Source organism: Schistocerca cancellata, chromosome 5 (genome assembly GCF_023864275.1).
Source record: "Schistocerca cancellata isolate TAMUIC-IGC-003103 chromosome 5, iqSchCanc2.1, whole genome shotgun sequence".
In the NCBI taxonomy this organism is placed as follows: domain Eukaryota; kingdom Metazoa; phylum Arthropoda; class Insecta; order Orthoptera; family Acrididae; genus Schistocerca; species Schistocerca cancellata.
In genome coordinates, this window is record NC_064630.1 from 552887473 (window position 1) to 552906826 (window position 19354).

Here is a 19354-nt window from a genome sequence, read left to right on the forward strand (position 1 = left end):
TGTTTTCAGCATTTACTGAGTGCAGAATTTTCAGAAAATCAATTGGCTGATTATTGTCTCATAAAACACAGACCTGCCAACTTCTACACACGTTTCATGTTGTTTGTATACAGCTGAATAGCAGTTTTCATGACTCAGCTGTTTACATTGGTCCACAAACGCATTCATCACAATCAATATTCTTTTGGACTTCTTTTCTCCATGGATGTTTGTTCAACCCTCTTTAAACTCTGTACACTACTTTTTCCACTTGATCATGTGATATCAGTTCACCAAAGGTGTGATGGGTGGGACATTTGGGTGTCTATATGGATGGGTGTTAGACTATGTACTTATACTAGGGTGACTGGTCAGAAACTAGTCATCTTTCTGTGCTATTACATGTTTCTATGCATCATGTAGCAATCAGGTGCATATGGATGGTAGTCTTTCCTTATTTTGTTTACTTACTTACTTACTCCTTATTTCTTTTATAATTAACATCTTGAATTTAAGTATAATTATTACAGTCTGCTGTTTTAATTCCTAAAATAGTTTAGCTACATATATTTTAAGTTTCTTTAATACAGATATCAATAAACATTTTAACTGTCAGAGAATATGTTCATCATAAAAAGTACTTTAATTGTATCTACAGCATTAATGAATACTTGGAATTCTGCTCTAATCTGTATGCCTGCTCTATAACTCTCTAAACAAAAGTTCATAATTAGCAAACCATTTCTAGATAAAACTAAACTTCGTTTATCCATGTATGTATCTAATTATGCACCTAACTTTTGTGCCATATGTTACTATGCCTATTTAACTAAAGTACTGGTATTTAATAGTTTTAGTAGAATCAACCGAGGTGTTTTGTTAGATTTTATTTTATCTGTATGTATATAATTTTATAATCTAATTAAGCAGAATAATGTTTGTGCTATAAAGATTTGTTGATACGAATGAAAAGATTTTGTACATGACACAGATATGTAACATTTTATACTGTTTTGTACTTTGACAAATCCATTATCATGATGTGGTAAAACAGGCGCTAAATAAATAAATATGTGTGTCCTTCATATGAGAACTACAATGATAAGATAATGGAAGAACATATTACTCTAACGGTACTCGTGTCTCTCCTCTGAGAACTACAATGATAAGCTAAAAAAAGACACAAACTTGGTATTGCATATAACAAACATTGTGAAAAGGAGAACACAGGGCTAAACAATGCACTCAGAATGTATACCCTAATGAGCGCACATAACATCTACAAAGGAAGTGCAAATTGCAATATGTAGAGAATGGTAGGTGTAAAAATCCTACGTTATTTCTTTGTTGAGGATACTCAAAGTGACTGTTGGTGAAAAAATAAGGATAGAAAGGAAGGATGATTAAGCTTTAATATTGCATCAACACTGAGCTATAACTGAGCTAACCATCACTTTTTTCATTTCACCCTGTGGCTTTCTCAAGACAATGCACCACCCTGCTACTCGTGATACCTTAGTACATCTTACAGCCTATTCATTGACCACTATGTTTATATCTACTTGGGAACTATGATCACAGGTTCTAGCACTTTACAAAGTACATCAACATGCAGGGCTATTATTGCTTTGTTGGTAGTCTGTTCTGTTATGCACAAAAAAAAAACACCATCCACTTACTTAAGGGGGCTTGTATGTCATATGAATACTTTACAGAACTCACGTGAGGATTGTCAATGTTCACAATTTGATACCTGGTCAGTTCTAGAGTACTTTTTTCTAGAAATTATTTTGGTTTACACCTGACCAAATGCTTTGTTTATATGGCTAAAATAATCTGTGCCATTATTTGTATTTCATAGTGAACAGTGTGTCCTACTACAGGTGTTCACATGAAACAATATATGTGAGATTGGAGGAAAATGCTGTATACCATATCTGACATAACCACACTTTGTAAGGCACATTTATGTTCAAGTCAGCTCCTTAAAAATGCATATTATTACACCTTCTACTGGAGTAATTGTCCACAGTCAGTGGACAGGTATCTTGTTCCCACTCTTAATTAACTTTCCCAATAGCCTAAAAACAGCTAAAGTAACTCCACTGTTAAAAAAAGGGGACTCTGAATATGTAAATAATTATCGTCCAGTATCCCAACTCAGCGTTTTCTCCAAAATATTTGAGCAAATTTTCTACAATAGACTACTAAGCTACATTACAAAAAATTCATTACTCTCAGCAAATTAACATAGATTCAGTAAATCAAAGTCTACAACAACAGCAATGTATGAGTACATAGAAGCTGTGCTTAAAGCACTGGATGACAGAAAAGATTCTACTGGTATCTTTCTGGACATTTCAAAAGCTTTCGACATAATTGACCATGACTTACTCATTCACAAATTAGATCAAAAAGGTGTCCGAGGAATCCCAAATCAGTGGATAAGATCTTACCTAGAAAACAGGCAGCAAGTGGTGTTTTTAAGGCATGATGACATTTGAGTACAAAAAAATATTATCACAACAACACATGTCTCCAGTAAATCAACAATAAAGTACGGAGTGCCACAAGGTTCTGTTTATTAAATTGGGAAAACTAATCTTATTGGCTGATGACACCAGCATATTAATAACAGCTGCTGACAAAATCTCATTGGAAGTAGCAATAGATACTGTAATGTCCCAAATTACTAGCTGGTTTCAAAAAAATAAAATAATAATAAATAAAGAAAAAACAGTGTTTATGAATTTCCACTCTTCTCCACATGTGCAAAACTTTGTTCCAGTACCATACCTTGAAAATACGTTACTGAACTCGGTTACTGACACTAAGGTTCTAGGCCTATGGGTACAAGATAATTTAAAATGGGACTGTCATATAAAAGAACTTGAGAAAAAACTTTCAAAAGCTTGTTATGTTCTGCGTGTGTTAAATAAAAGTGCAAGCAAGTCAACAGTTATTCAGGCGTATTATGCATACTTCCATGCACTACTTTGATATGGGCTAATCTTCTGGGGAAATTCAGCCACCAGCATAAAGATCTTTAGGATGCAGAAAAGAGCAATCAGGGCTATCTGCAACCTACGAAAACTGGAAACACGTAGACCACATTTCATCCAGATGAAAATAATGAGCCTACCGAGCCTTTACGTATATGAGCATATCCTGTTCGCAAATGAGTATCTTTTAAACCAAACTGGACATCTTCAACAAAATAAGCATATACACAGTCACAACACAAGAAACACAAATTATATCCACATGCCACAGTGTAGAACAGCACTGTACCAAAAAAGTGTATCACAGATAACATTTCAGCTATATAACAGCCTACCCAGTGATTTAAAATTGCAGCAACATAAAAATTTTTTTAAACATAATCTTAAGTCATTTCTAGTGGAATAATGTTTTTACTCTGTAAAAGAACTTTAAATTACAAAAAATAGCCTTGTAAACAATGATTATGTAATAATGGTTAAACTCAAATTGCTATATTTGTCACTTGTAATTTATGATTGTTATCTGTAACTAATTTTGTCATGCTCTCTCTCTCTCTCTCTCTCTCTCTCTGTGTGTGTGTGTGTGTGTGTGTGTGTGTGTGTGTGTGTTTGTGTGTTTCTGCTCCTTTCACAATTTTGACTTGTCCTATATTCAATGTGCTGTTTAAGTATGTAATGAATCAAATGGACCAATAAATGAATGAATGAATGAATGAACATGCTAGATTAGCTGATAACTCCAGTAAATAACACACCATCAGATACAAAGTGAAAATTTACCACAAAATAGGATCCAGGATTCAGAGTGAAAGAATATCAGTGAGAGATCTGATGACATCGTAATCCTTGGTGAAAATGAGGATGAATTACAGGATATAAATGGTATTAACAGTCTACTGAGCACATCATATGGATTGAGAGTAAATCAAAGATAAATGAACATAATGAGATTACTGATAATATCAACATAGAGATTGGAGACCACAAATTAGACGAAGTGGAGGAATTCTGCTACTTAGAAGCAAAATAATATATGATGGATGAAACAAGGAGTACAGGCAAAGAAGGTATTCCTGGCCAAAAGACATCTGCTGCAACAGTGGCATTAATTTGATGAGAAAATTTCTGAGAATGTACGTCTGGAACACAGCACTGTATGGGAGCAAATCACGGAGAGACAGGGACGAGGGGGAGTGGTGTATTGAAGAAGAAGAAGAAGAGAATCAAAGTGACTGAGATATGATGCTATAGCAGAATGCTGAAAATTGTGTGGACTCCAGCATCAGAAGGTGACACTCTAGGAGGGTGCACACTTTCCATGAGATCAAACACCGCAGTTACCTGGGAAGTTGAGTGAAAGGGATAGTAGCCTTGGACTCACCTCAAGGATCACCCATGTAATGTTAGATCACCTAGAGATTTTGTGAATTTCCCTGTGCATATTGGTAGCCCAAATATGAGAAAGAAACACCAAGAACAACAAAGTAGAGAAAGAAATTACAAGAATTTTGCAAGAGTCCTGATGAGTGATGGAGACATTATTGTGAAGTAACATTATTCATTGTTCCAGAAAAGAGAGTTAAAGGACCTTGCGCTATTGTAAGCTTCCGCATTTCAGTAGGAAGATCTGGTTTCTATCTCCGAATCATCTTATTGCTGTGCTCTTGATGAACTGCTTGTGACCACTGTGCTCCCTAGATCTGAATCAACAGAAGTTGGAAGACATGAGGCTGCTTGTATTTTATGTTTGATCATTGCTACCCTTATAGACTAACTGTAACAAAACTGTCAGTCATGATGATGTCACTAATATGCAGCGAATGTATTGTTTACTATCCATTCATTTGTTTTGAAATGAGTGACAAAGCAATTCTACGAATATCACAGGTGCTACCTTCCTCACAAAACCTTTAAACAGTCATTACATCCTTGTGTTACTTTAATGCTGGACACACACATAAGATAATTGTGAAGCACCACCACTGTGTGAGAAAAACTGAGTTTTTTCCCCCACACACAAATCCTTTACAAGCTGTTTTCGGGGTAGCATCTGGTTTCAACCACACTCCATACTCTCATCTGCTAGTGATCAAGAAATATTCGACAAATAGCATGGAGACCTTAACTGTGAGTCAAATACCTGGATTCCAATAACCACAATGCCCTTTGGAGAATTAACATTACAGAACAGTCTGAGACTAGTGTTGTTAGTGAATTTCAGCATAGTGAAATTGCTCTCTGGATCTGAGTGGTCAGATCAGTGAGATAAGCTATCATGAATTATTTCAAATAGTGACTGTATTTCTGAAGCCTTACGTAAATGATAAGCGAAAAAATGAATTACTATGGCACGCTTGGAAAGTTTTTGTTACGAGTAGCGAGTCTGGCACTAAACCACTGAAATATTATTTTTGTACTCACTATACCAATATTTGTTACGACATAGATGTTAAGCTGATGATGTGTACACTACTATAATGGTTACACTATGAAAAGTCTGCCATAAGAGGGGCGAGGAGTACCATGAGAGAGAAGTGAGTGTCTGTGCACACGTGCAAACATCAGCTGTCCCATTCATGGTAGGTGTGCCAATGTTAGCGGATGTGGTCCCAAGAGATGGCACTGTAGCAGGGAGAAAAGGGGGGGGGGGGGGGGGGCAGTCAATAACACTCACTCCCCTTCTGCATAATGTATTACTAAAAGAGTTTACAGTTTTCCAAATTTCTCAATTAAAACCCAGAAAAAACTGAGAGTCTGGACAACTTCAAGGAATTCTAGAACATTGTAAGATAGGTTTAACGCAGAATAATTTTCAGTTCCTAGTCTGAGGGCTACCCCACATGGATGTGCTTACATCCTGCAAAAGGCAGCCAGTCACAGATTAACTATACCTGCTGCCAACAATGAATCCGGCACACTTCATACACCTGCCGGTACTGTGTACACAAACCAAGTTGACATTCAGTGTGGTGGCTGATGGTAGCGACCATAAATGGGATACGCCTTTATGGTTTCTCTCACTGCGCTTAATATCGACCTGATTTGCACTGGCAGTGGAACCAGGAAAATACGAGAAGCAGAGTAAAACAAAACAGAATGGGGAAGAACGCCCAAAATAAATAGAAAAACAGAAAGAGTTTCTCGAACAAATTGTAGTGGAATGCCTGAAAAAAGAGCATATCCCCACACCATTTTCTCATTAACAATCACGAGTGTGTGCAGACCCATGATCACAATCGCATTGCTAATTGAAATGATGGTACCGATAATGATGAGTTGATGCTACAAGTTTATGTCATATGAAATAATGATGTTGCTGAAGTTGTCAGAGTTCATTTCTTTTATAGATCTTAAAACAGTTGTACAACAAATGGACTTCTCAAATTTTCACAGACGCTTTTAAAATGATATATTTTTCTGATTAGTAATTTCTTGCGTATTACACCACAGCATTAATATTGTCATTATCATTATTATTATTACTATTGTCATTATTATTATTATTATTATTATTATTATTATTATTATTAGTGATAGTAGTATTAGTATTATCATCATCATTGTCTTACAACATCCATTCTCTTTCCAATTATCAGCAAATTTAATCATGTTAACTGAAAGTTGTTGCATCTGCCTGTCAAGAAATTTTTCTTGATCACCTTCTATGCTTGTACTGCAAAGTAACAACATGCACTACTATATGCGCAAACTGGCTGATGGGAGCAACTGCAAAGGCATTTCCCATTTGCAGCCCTCCTATCAGCCACCAAGCTGAGTGTCAACTTAGTTTGCACAAATGTTACATACTTTATGGATTGTATCCAGTCCCATGACCAAGTTTGTTCCTGCTATGGGTAGATTTACGTTTCTAGCATTTGTAGACTTAGAGAAAGCTTTCGACAATGTTGACTGGAATACTCTCTTTCAAATTCTAAAGATGGCAGGGGTAAAATACAGGGAGCGAGAGGCTATTTACAATTTGTACAGAAACCAGATGGCAGTTATAAGAGTCGAGGGTCATGAAAGGGAAGCAGTGGTTGGGAAGGGAGTGAGACAGGGTTGTAGCCTCTCCCCGATGTTATTCAACCTGTATATTGAGCAAGCAGTAAAGGAAACAAAAGAAAAATTCGGAGTAGGTATTAAAATCCATGGAGAAGAAATAAACATGTTGAGGTTTGCGCGTTGACATTGTAATTCTGTCAGAGACAGCAAAGGACTTGGAAGAGCAGTTGAACGGAATGGACAGTGTCTTGAAAGGAGGATATAAGATGAACATCAACAAAAGCAAAACGAGGATAATGTAATGTAGTCGAATTAAGTCAGGTGATGCTGAGGGAATTAGATTAGGAAATGAGACACTTAAAGTAGTAAAGGAGTTTTGCTATTTGGGGAGCAAAATAACTGATGATGGTCGAAGTAGAGAGGATATAAAATGTAGACTGGCAATGCCAAGGAAAGCATTTCTGAAGAAGACAAATTTGTTAACATCGAGTATAGATTTACGTGTCAGGAAGTCGTTTCTGAAAGTATTTGTATGGAGTGTAGCCATGTACGGAAGTGAAACATGGACGATAAATAGTTTGGACAAGAAGAGAATAGAAGCTTTCGAAATGTGGTGCTACAGAAGAATGCTGAAGATTAGATGGGTAGATCACATAACTAATGAGGAAGTATTGAATAGGATTGGGGAGAAGAGTAGTTTGTGGCACAACTTGACAAGAAGAAGTGATCAGTTGGTAGGACATGTTCTGAGGCATCAAGGGATCACAAATTTAGCATTGGAGGGCAGTGTGGAGGGTAAAAATCATAGAGGGAGACGAAGAGATGAATACACTAAGCAGATTCAGAAGGATGTATGATGCAGTAAGTACTGGGAGATGAAGCTTGCACAGGATAGAGTAGCATGGAGAGCTGCATAAACCACTCTCAGGACTGAAGACAACAACAACATGAGTAGACTGCCAAATAATACATACACTTCCTCATAAAAAAAAGGTGAAGCACACAGAAGATATGGTTGGATATCAACACAGCTTCATATGCATATACTTTACCAGTGGGTTCGCAAATGAACAGAGCACAATTATCTGTAACAGACGGAAGAGCCACCTGAGTGCATTATTGTTGTTCATGTTTAGGTTTGTTACCAGGCCTGGTATGGTATATAAAAGGCTTGAACAGAGCCAGACATTGCATAATGATTGTGAAGGACTTGGAAACACCACTTACTCATATGAGAAAGTGTTATCAGCACCTGACAATGGTTTGGACAGGGGCCTCATTGTGGGTCTCCACTTGGCCAGCTGGCTGAATCATGCAACATTTGTGGGGCATTCAGATTATATGACAGTGGCCTGATGATTGACTGCAAGGGAAAGTGAGAACTGGCATATTTGTCATCAAAGTTATGACTGATCACATCTGACCACCACAACAGAGAATCGTATTATTTTGGACAAAACCCTTCACATTAGCATCTGTGCCTGAGAGCAAGTAACAGACAACCACAAGAGAGAGTCACAGTATTTTGGACAAAACACATTATAACCCCTCCACATTAGCACCTGTCATCCTAGAACAAGTAAAAGAGTCCCTGCTACAGTCTAGGTCATCCCATATCATTGATCAGAGACTAAAAACAGCCAGATTAGGCAATTACTGTCCCACATGTAGGCTGCCTTTGACACCACAATGCAAACGGCTGCTTTTGGAGTAGGAAGAAGCATTGACTCCAGGCGTCATGAAGTTGAAACTGTCAGCTATGACTTCATGACACTGCTGGTAGTGTTTGAGGGAATTCTGATGACACAATGGAAAGTCACAGATATCCCACATCCTCAGGTGTTACTTCTCGTGTGGCAGCACCACACTGCCATTTTTCAATGGGACAGTCCTCATCCACACATGCCACCTGTTTCTATGAATTGTCTGTGTGATGTTGGACTACTAGCGTGGCCAGCAAGATCCACAGATCTGTTCTGGATAGAACATGTGTGGAACTAGCTCAGACGTCAACTCTGTACCAGTGCCAATATATATCGAAGGTATCATGGATCATTTACAATAGTTGTCGGCCACCTTGCCTCAGGAAATGGCGCAGGAACTTTATCAGTGCATGAATCAAGGCTAGAGTGGGTGCAATGTCATGCTGATAAATGGGTTCATACTGCCAAGTCCTTTGTAAATTTGACTCGATTTTTAATGAGAGGTAATGTCGCATATCACCTCAACCAGTTAAGTTTCATTTTGTTCCTCTTACACTCTGGCTGCTTCGTTTCTTTTTTTTTTTTTCGGGAAGTGCAGTTCACTGTTATTATTACTAAAATCCATGACATAAATATGTTAAAAGTAATGAGCACAGCAAAGTTCATTTCGGAGGGAGAGGGGTAGTAAGAAGTAAAGATGTTGTGAGTCCCCCAGTAGCCAATTATGGATCTGCATCTGAATGTTCGTGTTTCACGCTGTAGCTTCGGCGCCAATTGAGATGCCTACAAGCTACTGCTGTCCACCATTGAACTGGGAGGCACTCTCACAATCAACCAAAACTACAGGATTTGCATTGGCTGCATTCTGGGATATCATCTGGATATTATCATTCACAATCCGATCGTGTTTTTAAGATTTTATTCCGTGAGAGGTTTTGAATACTTCGGCTATAATAAATGAAGCAATATTGGATTAGCTTCAAGAAATTAAGCGATGAACACTCCCTCAGACAGCTAGAAGAATTTCACAAAAATGCGTATAAAGCGAGAGCAGGCGAAGTTAGCCGTCCCCCGCGCCCAACCCTAGGACGTAATTGCAAACAGACTCGCACACTGCCTCGTCAAAACGAGGCAGACATTTTAATTCAGTATGCTTTTTTCGTGAAACCTCATAACTAGCCTATTTCGTCATTCACGACGAAACTACCCCCCCCCCCCCCCCCCCCCACGCTTTCGAAACAGGCATAACGTGACTCAGATCCTGCATACCCTCTTGTCCCACCACAATCAGTTAAATGCGTCTGTCTCTAAATCTAGTGTATTAGGCCATCACTGCTTAGTTTACCAACGGCTAAGTGCTTTGTTGCGTAAGCACGATACGTTTTGTCTTTGATATCTAAATTCTATATAGCACATGGAATCAGTAGTCTGCATCAAGCGACGCTGCATTACACTCTTTTCGGATAAGCTAATCTAAATTTTTTGTTGGATCTTCTCAGAACTAACAGCCGTTAAACATGCCCGGGTAAGAAAACATTTTACCAAACTGTACCGTAGCTTATTTTTGTTGTTTAGCTAATTTGAGCTCCATTAATTTCTCTGTATTCGAATCATGCTTTTCAGTAACTAGGTTCATTTATGTGTGACTAATATGAAGTGTAGTGACATCCTACCCTCTCTCGTCTCATGTTTTCGGTCAAAAGGTCGGAAGACGTCCGCAACCGATTACAAGACATGAATATTTATGGTACTGAAATGTAGACAAGTTATTATCTACAATCATAATTCATAGAACTTGCTGTATTGTGGGCTAAAAATGATTTTTTGGGAAAAATATGCGAAATACGGGATAGCAGTTGGCAACGGTAATATTATACAACACGGCAGAACCAATTTTGCGTTATAGACGTCACCATGGCGTTACCTCGGCGGCAAATTCGAAAATAACATCGTATACATCGGATTGTGTAAGTAAATTAAAAAAACTAACCTACCCACCGCCTCGGAAGTTTCAACATATTCCTATAGAAGCAGCAAAAGTGTGTGATAATGATGATAGGAAATCATTGCTGCTCGTTTTCATTCGCGGCAAAAGTGTTTGAGAATCTTGATTTGCGAAAGTCATTGATGCTGGTTTTACTCAACAGCAGTTTTAGCTGTGCTGCTAGGTGCCGACCTATCACCGCTCAAATCGCGACATAACCGGTACGCCATGCGTCAATTAAAGTCACACTGCAAATCACAGATTTTGCATTTTTTCCACAAAATAGTATCAACAAATGCTATCTAATATGTATATTTTGCGAAATAGGTGGCGTATCTGTGACGATTCGAAACTAGTTCGCGCATTATCTCGAAGAGGCGCTTGTTTAAAGTTGCCACTTTCCGTAACGTTTGGACGATACGGACTAAAAGGTTCCACACGAGGGCGACTGTTCACTTAGGATATCGCCAGCGATAACGCCTGCAAACGTTCGCTCTCTTCGAGCCCGCCACGCACGAAGGATATAAAAGCAATTCCAACCAGCACTGCGAAAGCCACTGTGTCGAGAAGTTCTGGTATAGAAATTTAACTCCTATGTTTGGCAGCAGTGGCAGTTTATCTCCGTACGTCCATTAATACTTCAAAAAATCAATAAAGAAATAGGAATAGCAGTTTATTAAACTTTAGTTCATAGGCTTTTCTTGGGAAGTGTAACCTAATTTACAGAATACACTACTTTTTCATTGAAGCAAAGATAGTTGTTCGACTCTTTCTAGAATGCTAATACAACTAGGTTTTCATTCATTAGTATTCAGTTCCTTGTCATTCATTGGTCTTATAGTTTCTCGTTTTGATTCATCATTCTTATAGTTATGTGTATACAAAATTGTTATCATTGACAGCGCCACTGATTTCCGTCACTTATTTTACTGATTGCTTGAGGGAGAGTAAGACTATATGAAATAACAGGGGACTTCAATATAGCTGTATTAAGACTATATGAAATAACAGGGGACTTCAATATAGCTGTATAATAGGTTTGCACTAAACTCTTCAATTAAACTGATCACTTAATGTTAATGCTAGGTCATTCTGTTTAGAAGTTGAAAACTTAAATAATGTGTGTAGCTGCTTCATAAGTAACTCAAAATCACCAGATCGACCCAGTAGTAGGGATGGCGGTTATCGCTAAACAATCTGTATCGGATTTTCCCCAAGCCATTTTAATCTGATTCTTAAAACCCTTCAAAATAACAGATTTCTGAAATAATCGATTTTCGGTTTCTTATTCGTATTGTTCCCTGTGATAAACGTAGAAATCGAACAAAGATTGAAAAATTTAGGCAGTTTCAAGATACATAGTCAAAATATTAAATTAAATAAGCAAATAAAAGAAAACTTAGTCCGTCAACCGTTCGCTACTTTTGTCGAAAAGTGTTAAGTAGCTAAATGTTACAAAAGATCACCAGTGTTTTTCTACTGAGTCTAATTTTTCGAACCTCTGCTCAAAAATCATGTTGTAATCGAGGATAACACTACTATTTGAGCATTACGACTAGTCAGTGCTAAAGGGTGAGAACAGAGGCTGAAGATCCTATTTTTCGTGTTAATTTGTCCGTTTTCAAAGGCTACAAGCAGATAAAGGGACATTATGTAGTCACAGCCGGCAGATCAGCTATTTTCTATTTTTATTGTATACATGAATAACTTATAAAGTTTTTAATTTGTTACTGTTGTCACAATTTCCGGGTCTAGTTTAGCACGGGATACAACCCATCGGGCCGGCCGCGGTGGTCTAGCGGTTCTAGCGCTGCAGTCCGGAACCGCGGGACTGCTACGGTCGCAGGTTCGAATCCTGCCTCGGGCATGGGTGTGTGTGATGTCCTTAGGTTAGTTAGGTTTAAGTAGTTCTAAGTTCTAGGGGACTTATGACCTAAGATGTTGAGTCCCATAGTGCTCAGAGCCATACAACCCATCGGCTTTGACCAATGACGCCAGAATTAGCCAGAGATCATGTATTACACAGATGAAAGAGCTGAGAAGAATGTTCAGAAACAAAGGAATGCAAGAGAGATAATTGTACTTCACATATACAAGAGCCAGAGTATTTTCACGTTAACGATATCGCGTGTTTGTATCTTAGTATTTCTCCGCAAAATATAATGGAAAGAAATGAATGAAATATATTACTAGCAAAGAATACATCACGTTACATGTATGGCATTGTATCTCGAAAGTCTTTCGAACTGTATTGCTTAAGTGCAGTACGGGATACAAGTTCAGAGTACGTCGATTTCTTAGTTTCAACTAGCATTGATGTCCTGTTGTTCACTTGAACTATGTATCCCCTGCTTCACTAAACCGTAAATGAAACACCGGATACAAATTAAAAGCTCATTCGAAGTGTGTTGCTTAAGTTTGTCGTAAGTCGATTTCTTCGTTTTCACTAGCATTACTGTCCTGTTCTTTACTTGAACGATGTATTCTCCGCTTCAGAAACCCTAAGTGGAACACGGGATACAATTTGTAGATGTGTTGTTTATTTCGTCTCCGCTATTACTAACAGTCCTTTCTTACGTACATATCAGTACTACTGATGATGACAGAAGGACCTACGTATGTAGTATATGTACACCAGACCTCCGTTGACCTCTATATATGTACACTGGTAACGAAAAGGTGGAAATAGACGTAAGTTACATTTGCAACCTGTACCTCAATTGAACTGCACGGAAACAAGAAGACGACACATGTACAATTTGTATCCCGTACTTCACTATGGGGTACAGTTTTCTTGTTGCCTTGGACGCTAATAGTATCCCATTAGTTACTAGAGCTATATAGCTATACGCAACATTCGTATCTTGCTCGCCGATTAACATATATAGTGTCAGTGTAAAGGCGAAGTGAAGGACAGGATACAAATTTTAGTTGTGTCGTCAGTGTAATAGCGAAGTGAAGGACGGGATACAAGTTGTAGTTCTGTCAGAGGTTTCGCCTGTAATATAGCAAGTACACATTCGAAAATGTCGTACTGATACTAGTGCTGATAAACGAAAGAAGATCGACAGCTGAGAAATTTCTGTTACGTGCTTCACAATACGAAATCACACATATTGGTGGAATAAAACAGTGAAATATGTCAAAATAGTGAAATACAGTGAAATAAGCTAATGGGAAAGTGAACTTATCACACGGAAATATCGAGGAATAACCGAAGCTCGCCTAGACAGACAGTAACGAAAATTACATACCCACAAATAGACAAATCCATTCCTATAAACGAAAATAAGACACTAAAAATTGTTCTACAATAACAAACTAATACTCCAAATTACCTGAATATCATTACGAATAATTATTTTAATGTACGATGATAGCGCTTATCCGGAACACAGAACTGTTTTATTATCTATGCCTCGAAGTGTGGACATTACCATCTATGACTAATGTATGACGTCATTGGTCAAAGCCAACGGGTTGTATCCCCTGCTTCACTAGACCCCAATTTCCTTCCTCTTCTCAACAGAAGGGTACAAACTGCAAACAAATCTTTAATATTTTAAAGCAAATGAAGCGTTGTATTTCATCTACATCTACATGATTACTCTGCAATTCACATTTAAGTGCTTGGCAGAGGGTTCATCGAACCACAATCATACTACTACAATTACTCTACCATTCCACTCCCGAACAGCGCGCCGGAAAAACGAACATCTAAACCTTTGTGTTCGAGCTCTGATTTCTCTTATTTTATTTTGATGATCATTCCTACCTATGTAGGTTGGACTCAACAAAATATTTTCGCATTCGGAAGAGAAAGTTGGCGACTGAATTTTCGTAAATAGATCTCGCCGCGACGAAAAACGTCTTTGCTGTAATGACTTCCATCCCAACTCGCGTATCATATCTGCCACACTCTCTCCTCTATTACGTGATAATACAAAACGAGCTGCCCTTTTTTGCACCCTTTCGATGTCCTCCGTCAATCCCACCTGGTAAGGATCCCACACCGCGCAGCAATATTCTAACAGCGGACGAACGAGTGTAGTGTAAGCTGTCTCTTTAGTGGACTTGCATCTTCTAAGTGTCCTGCCAATGAAACGCAACCTTTGGCTCGCCTTCCCCACAATATTATCTATGTGGTCTTTCCAACTGAAATTGTTCGTAATTTTAACACCCAGGTACTTAGTTGAATTGACAGCCTTGAGAAATGTACTATTTATCGAGTAATCGAATTCCAACGGATTTCTTTTTGAGCTCATGTGGATCACCTGACACTTTTCGTTATTTAGCGTCAACTGCCACCTGCCACACCATACAGCAATCTTTTCTAAATCGCTTTGCAACTGATACTGGTCTTCGGATGACCTTACTAGACGGTAAATTACAGCATCATCTGCGAAAAACCTAAGAGAACTGCTCAGATTGTCACCCAGGTCATTTATGTAGATCAAGAACAGTAGAGGTCCCAGGACGCTTCCCTGGGGAACACCTAATATCACTTCAGTTTTACTCGATGATTTGCCGTCTATTACTACGAACTGCGACCTTCCTGACAGGAAATCACGAATCCAGTCGCACAACTGAGACGATACCCCATAGGCCCGCAGCTTGACTAGAAGTAGTTTGTGAGGAACGGTGTCAAAAGCTTTCCGGAAATCTAGAAATACGGAATCAACCTGAGATCCCCTGTCGATAGCGGCCATTACTTCGTGCGAATAAAGAGCTAGCTGCGTTGCACAAGAACGATGTTTTCTGAAACCATGCTGATTCATTGCTTAGTTGCTTCGTAAAAATATTTTCAGACTACAGTTGTTGGCGTTCTGCCATACAACGATGTCCAACGACAGCCAGAAACTGCCGTATAGACCACGTGTCGGCTAGTCTTGCACCCTGCACGCATAAGCGTACCTTAAGCCACGACACGTCGCAACAGGAACATTACGTATTGTCTCAGCAATGCTGTACCAATTCAGTGTCATGTGTTTGTGGCTCGTTTCTGTCAGCATTATTATTAAAACAGCGCTGATAGCTTTTCCCATTTTCTATAATAACACAGTATTTCAAACCAATGCAGCTTTTATCGAATAAAAATTATTTAAAAACGAAAAATTTTAGTAGTGCCCCATGGGTAATTGATACTTAGGTTTTTTACTCTGTTATTAGTAAATAATAAAAAAACACATGTTATAACAGAGCCCAAACAAATACCGAAAAATACCGGTTATTCAGAATTAAAATACCGGAATCGCAATCGCTTTTAACCTGTCGGTTTTTCCCATCCCTACTCAGTACCCGTGATTATTAGTGTTAACTTCCCTTGAATTCTGCTTTACATCAGAAGCTTCAGCTTGCTGCTCATTGCAACTTTGACAGTGTCAATGATTTTTAATCCTTATATAAATGCCAAATCTGGTCTCAACTTCACTTCTCAGAGTGGTTCGTGGTCCCTGAACAATTATAAATTCTGTTATGAAGTTCTTCATTGGTAATGCGAAACGAAACAAAACTTCACATGCACGTTTACTAACTAGACTAACGAATCACAGCCAGGTATCGATAGTGTCACACGTCGCATACGATTCTCAAGATTGCGCCGTGGAAAAAAAAAAAAAAGTCGTATGGCATTGATGGCCAGAAATCCCCATCCAGGTAAGTTCGTACGCCGAGGTACATGTGTTTTCAACTTACGCCACATTGTTTTTGCAAGTCGATGATAATGAAATGATGACGACAACACAACTCCCAGTCACTGAGTGGAGAAAATCTCCGACCAGCCCGGGGATCGAACCCGGGTCCGTTGCGTGGCAGTCAGACGTACTAACTTTTTTTATGATCTCTTTTTTTTTTTTTTTGTTCGTCTTTGTTCGACGCATTTGTTCGGGGCGGACGTACCATAAAGCCCGCCCAAGTTCATTGTTGATCCACTCACTCCGTTTTTTTTTTTATACAGGGCAGCTAACCCTCTGACCGAACACGATGCCGGCGACCATTCAGATAGAGGGCCGAATACACTATCTGCTAATTCCGAGCGACCAGCGACCGATCGCTGCGATGAATATGACTGTGATCTGCGAACAGATTGCTCGACCAGACGACAGATCGTATGAAGGGCCCTTTATTATAGTTTAAGTCTGACAGTGAGTGGCAGTTTTGTGAGTGGAATTACCTTATGCTTTACGGTCTGAAGTAAAATAGCAGAGCACTGCACTGCTTACTGAGAATCATTATAACTTAACAGTTTGGTTTTATGAGTAGCTACGTATCTATCTAATCTCGGAAGTTAAAAATGTAACCTCCGACGCTCCTTTGTGGCTTAACTTAGATCTTTAATAGAATCGTCAACATCAAGGGTTGACTATGAACTGTATTTTGGTCAATATTCGTTTTGGATACTGAAAAGATAGTTGGTAGTACAACTCTGCCTATACGAACAGCTGCAACGGTATTTTGAATATGTGCTTAACAATATGATTCCAATGATTCTACTGCTGCTAATATCGTTTACTCCGTGGGGAAAAAATTGAATAACGAGCAAAACAGCCAACGACAGCGAGCGCGATCGTTGCTCTTAACATTTTGGCAAAATGATCTAAATTATTTGTGAACTGACCTCAGTTTTCAAACAAAATGCCGTCAAAATTCCACGACGAGGCTCTGCGCCAGACGGCAGCCTACAGGAGAGCTGACATCAGGGCGGAGTTTGGAGGTATGGTGCCCTGGTAAGCTGACCATCTCATATACAATGAAAGTGTAATTCAAAGTTTTCTATATAGTTGTTGGCTGGTCACAAGTTATTCGCCGCAGAATGTACAAAAAAGCAATAAATACCTATAGCATTTGTTGGTCTGTTCACGTTAGAAATGTATTCCATGAGTGAATGAAGAGAACTGTTGGGGATTTATTGACGTCTATTGTAAAATTTGTATTTGGTTTATCACTAAAGCGAACGAAGGATCACAAGTGAGTCGTGATGTGGCTAGCCATTGTGCGCCAAGTCTGTAGAGGACTCAGAAGTAAGGCCTGATGTGTCATAATCACACTAGCTATACGAACGCATTTTTCATAACGCGCCTTACCAAGCCGGGGGGGGGGGGGGGGGGGGGGGTAACCAGGTTCGTTAATTGTTATTGGCTTATATTAACAAAATATTTGTAAAAGAGTTAGTGAAGTGTAAGCAGGCTCCAGAACCTGAAAATATCTTGTAGCACACGCTTGGCAATATCAACGTGTTTTCAATAGTGTGTACTACCAAGCAGATTGTAATTTATTACAAACACAAAAATTTAAAAAAAATGCGGGTTTAGTCAACTGTTGGTGACAATTGTCTACAGCGTAATTCCTAAAGAGACAGTGATTTGTAAGTAAGGTCTTGAACCTGAAAATATGCGGAAAGTGTTACCTACTACTGTGACTTATATTTTTGGCTTGAAAAAAGCGTATTTGTGCCATCAGCTGTACAACTGTATATTTATTCTCTATAGGTTTCGATTATTACAGTCACCTTCAAAGGAGAAAAACCGTGTACATCGAGGGATCAAATATACATTTTCGTCGTAGATGAGCCTCCAAATGTAGAACATATATAATTGTCGTAACAGACTCTTCAGACTGGGTGATGATTCCAGCTGCACTACTGTAATGGTACCAAGGCACAGCACGTTTATATGGACTGTATGAAGACAGACTATTATGACAGTGATAAGCGTTCTATATTCGGTTGGTTCATGTATGACGAAATTGTATGTTTTGCTCCTGTGAAGATGACTGTTAATAATCGAAACCGGCAGAGACTAAACATACAGTTGTACAGCTGAAGGCACAAATATGCTTTTCTCAAACTATCTAACAACTGTAGACAGTCACCTTCGATAAACTCTTATTACATTTCTCGGTTAAGTTTCACTGAAAAATTGCAACATTTATAGAACCTGGTAGAAAAACTTATTAAAAACAATAATTTTTTTTTCAAAATTTTGAAAACAAAGTAATTGTGCATAAAGTACTTCCCTCTCCCCTCTGGTATTGCAAGGGTTAGTGGCGAAAACTGACACGGGTAAAAGTATATACCATCAGAGAAACAAAAACGTTCTAAAATGCAGGTCCGCAAATAGGATTGCCCGGACAAATATATGCAAGTCCGGCCTGTCAGGCTTTTGTTGGGCTTTTTAGCGATAAAGTAATGCTCCGCAAAATGATTGCTAAGAAAATAGTTTTGTTGATACAGTGGGTTCAGATAGGAAATATTTAATACTAGAGATTGTCGTTCCTTTCTAAGTAATTGAAATCACTAAAGTTTTTGAATATCTCTACGTTTTCCGATCCAGAGGAATAGATAACCGTTTATTTTGTTTAACGAAGAATTTTTGGTTTGTTACGACGTAAGTTCATTTTAGGAAGAAGACAGCAATTAAAAAGACTGAACATTTAGTTGCTGTGATACACAGGGTCATTTTTTCCACTGTGCACAAAGTCTAGGGCCTGATCGAAGAGAGGATACGGAACAAAAAGGGTCTGATGAACTTATGTCCGGAAATGCATGGATTCCGTGCTAGATACCATTTATTCAATCAGAGGCTGAGGTCTAATACGTGCCGTTCGGTGCAGCCACAGTATGCATGGTTTCCTCCTAGAGGGTGGTACTGTTCCTCATTCGACGTGCCCTAGCGCCCTCTCCTGCC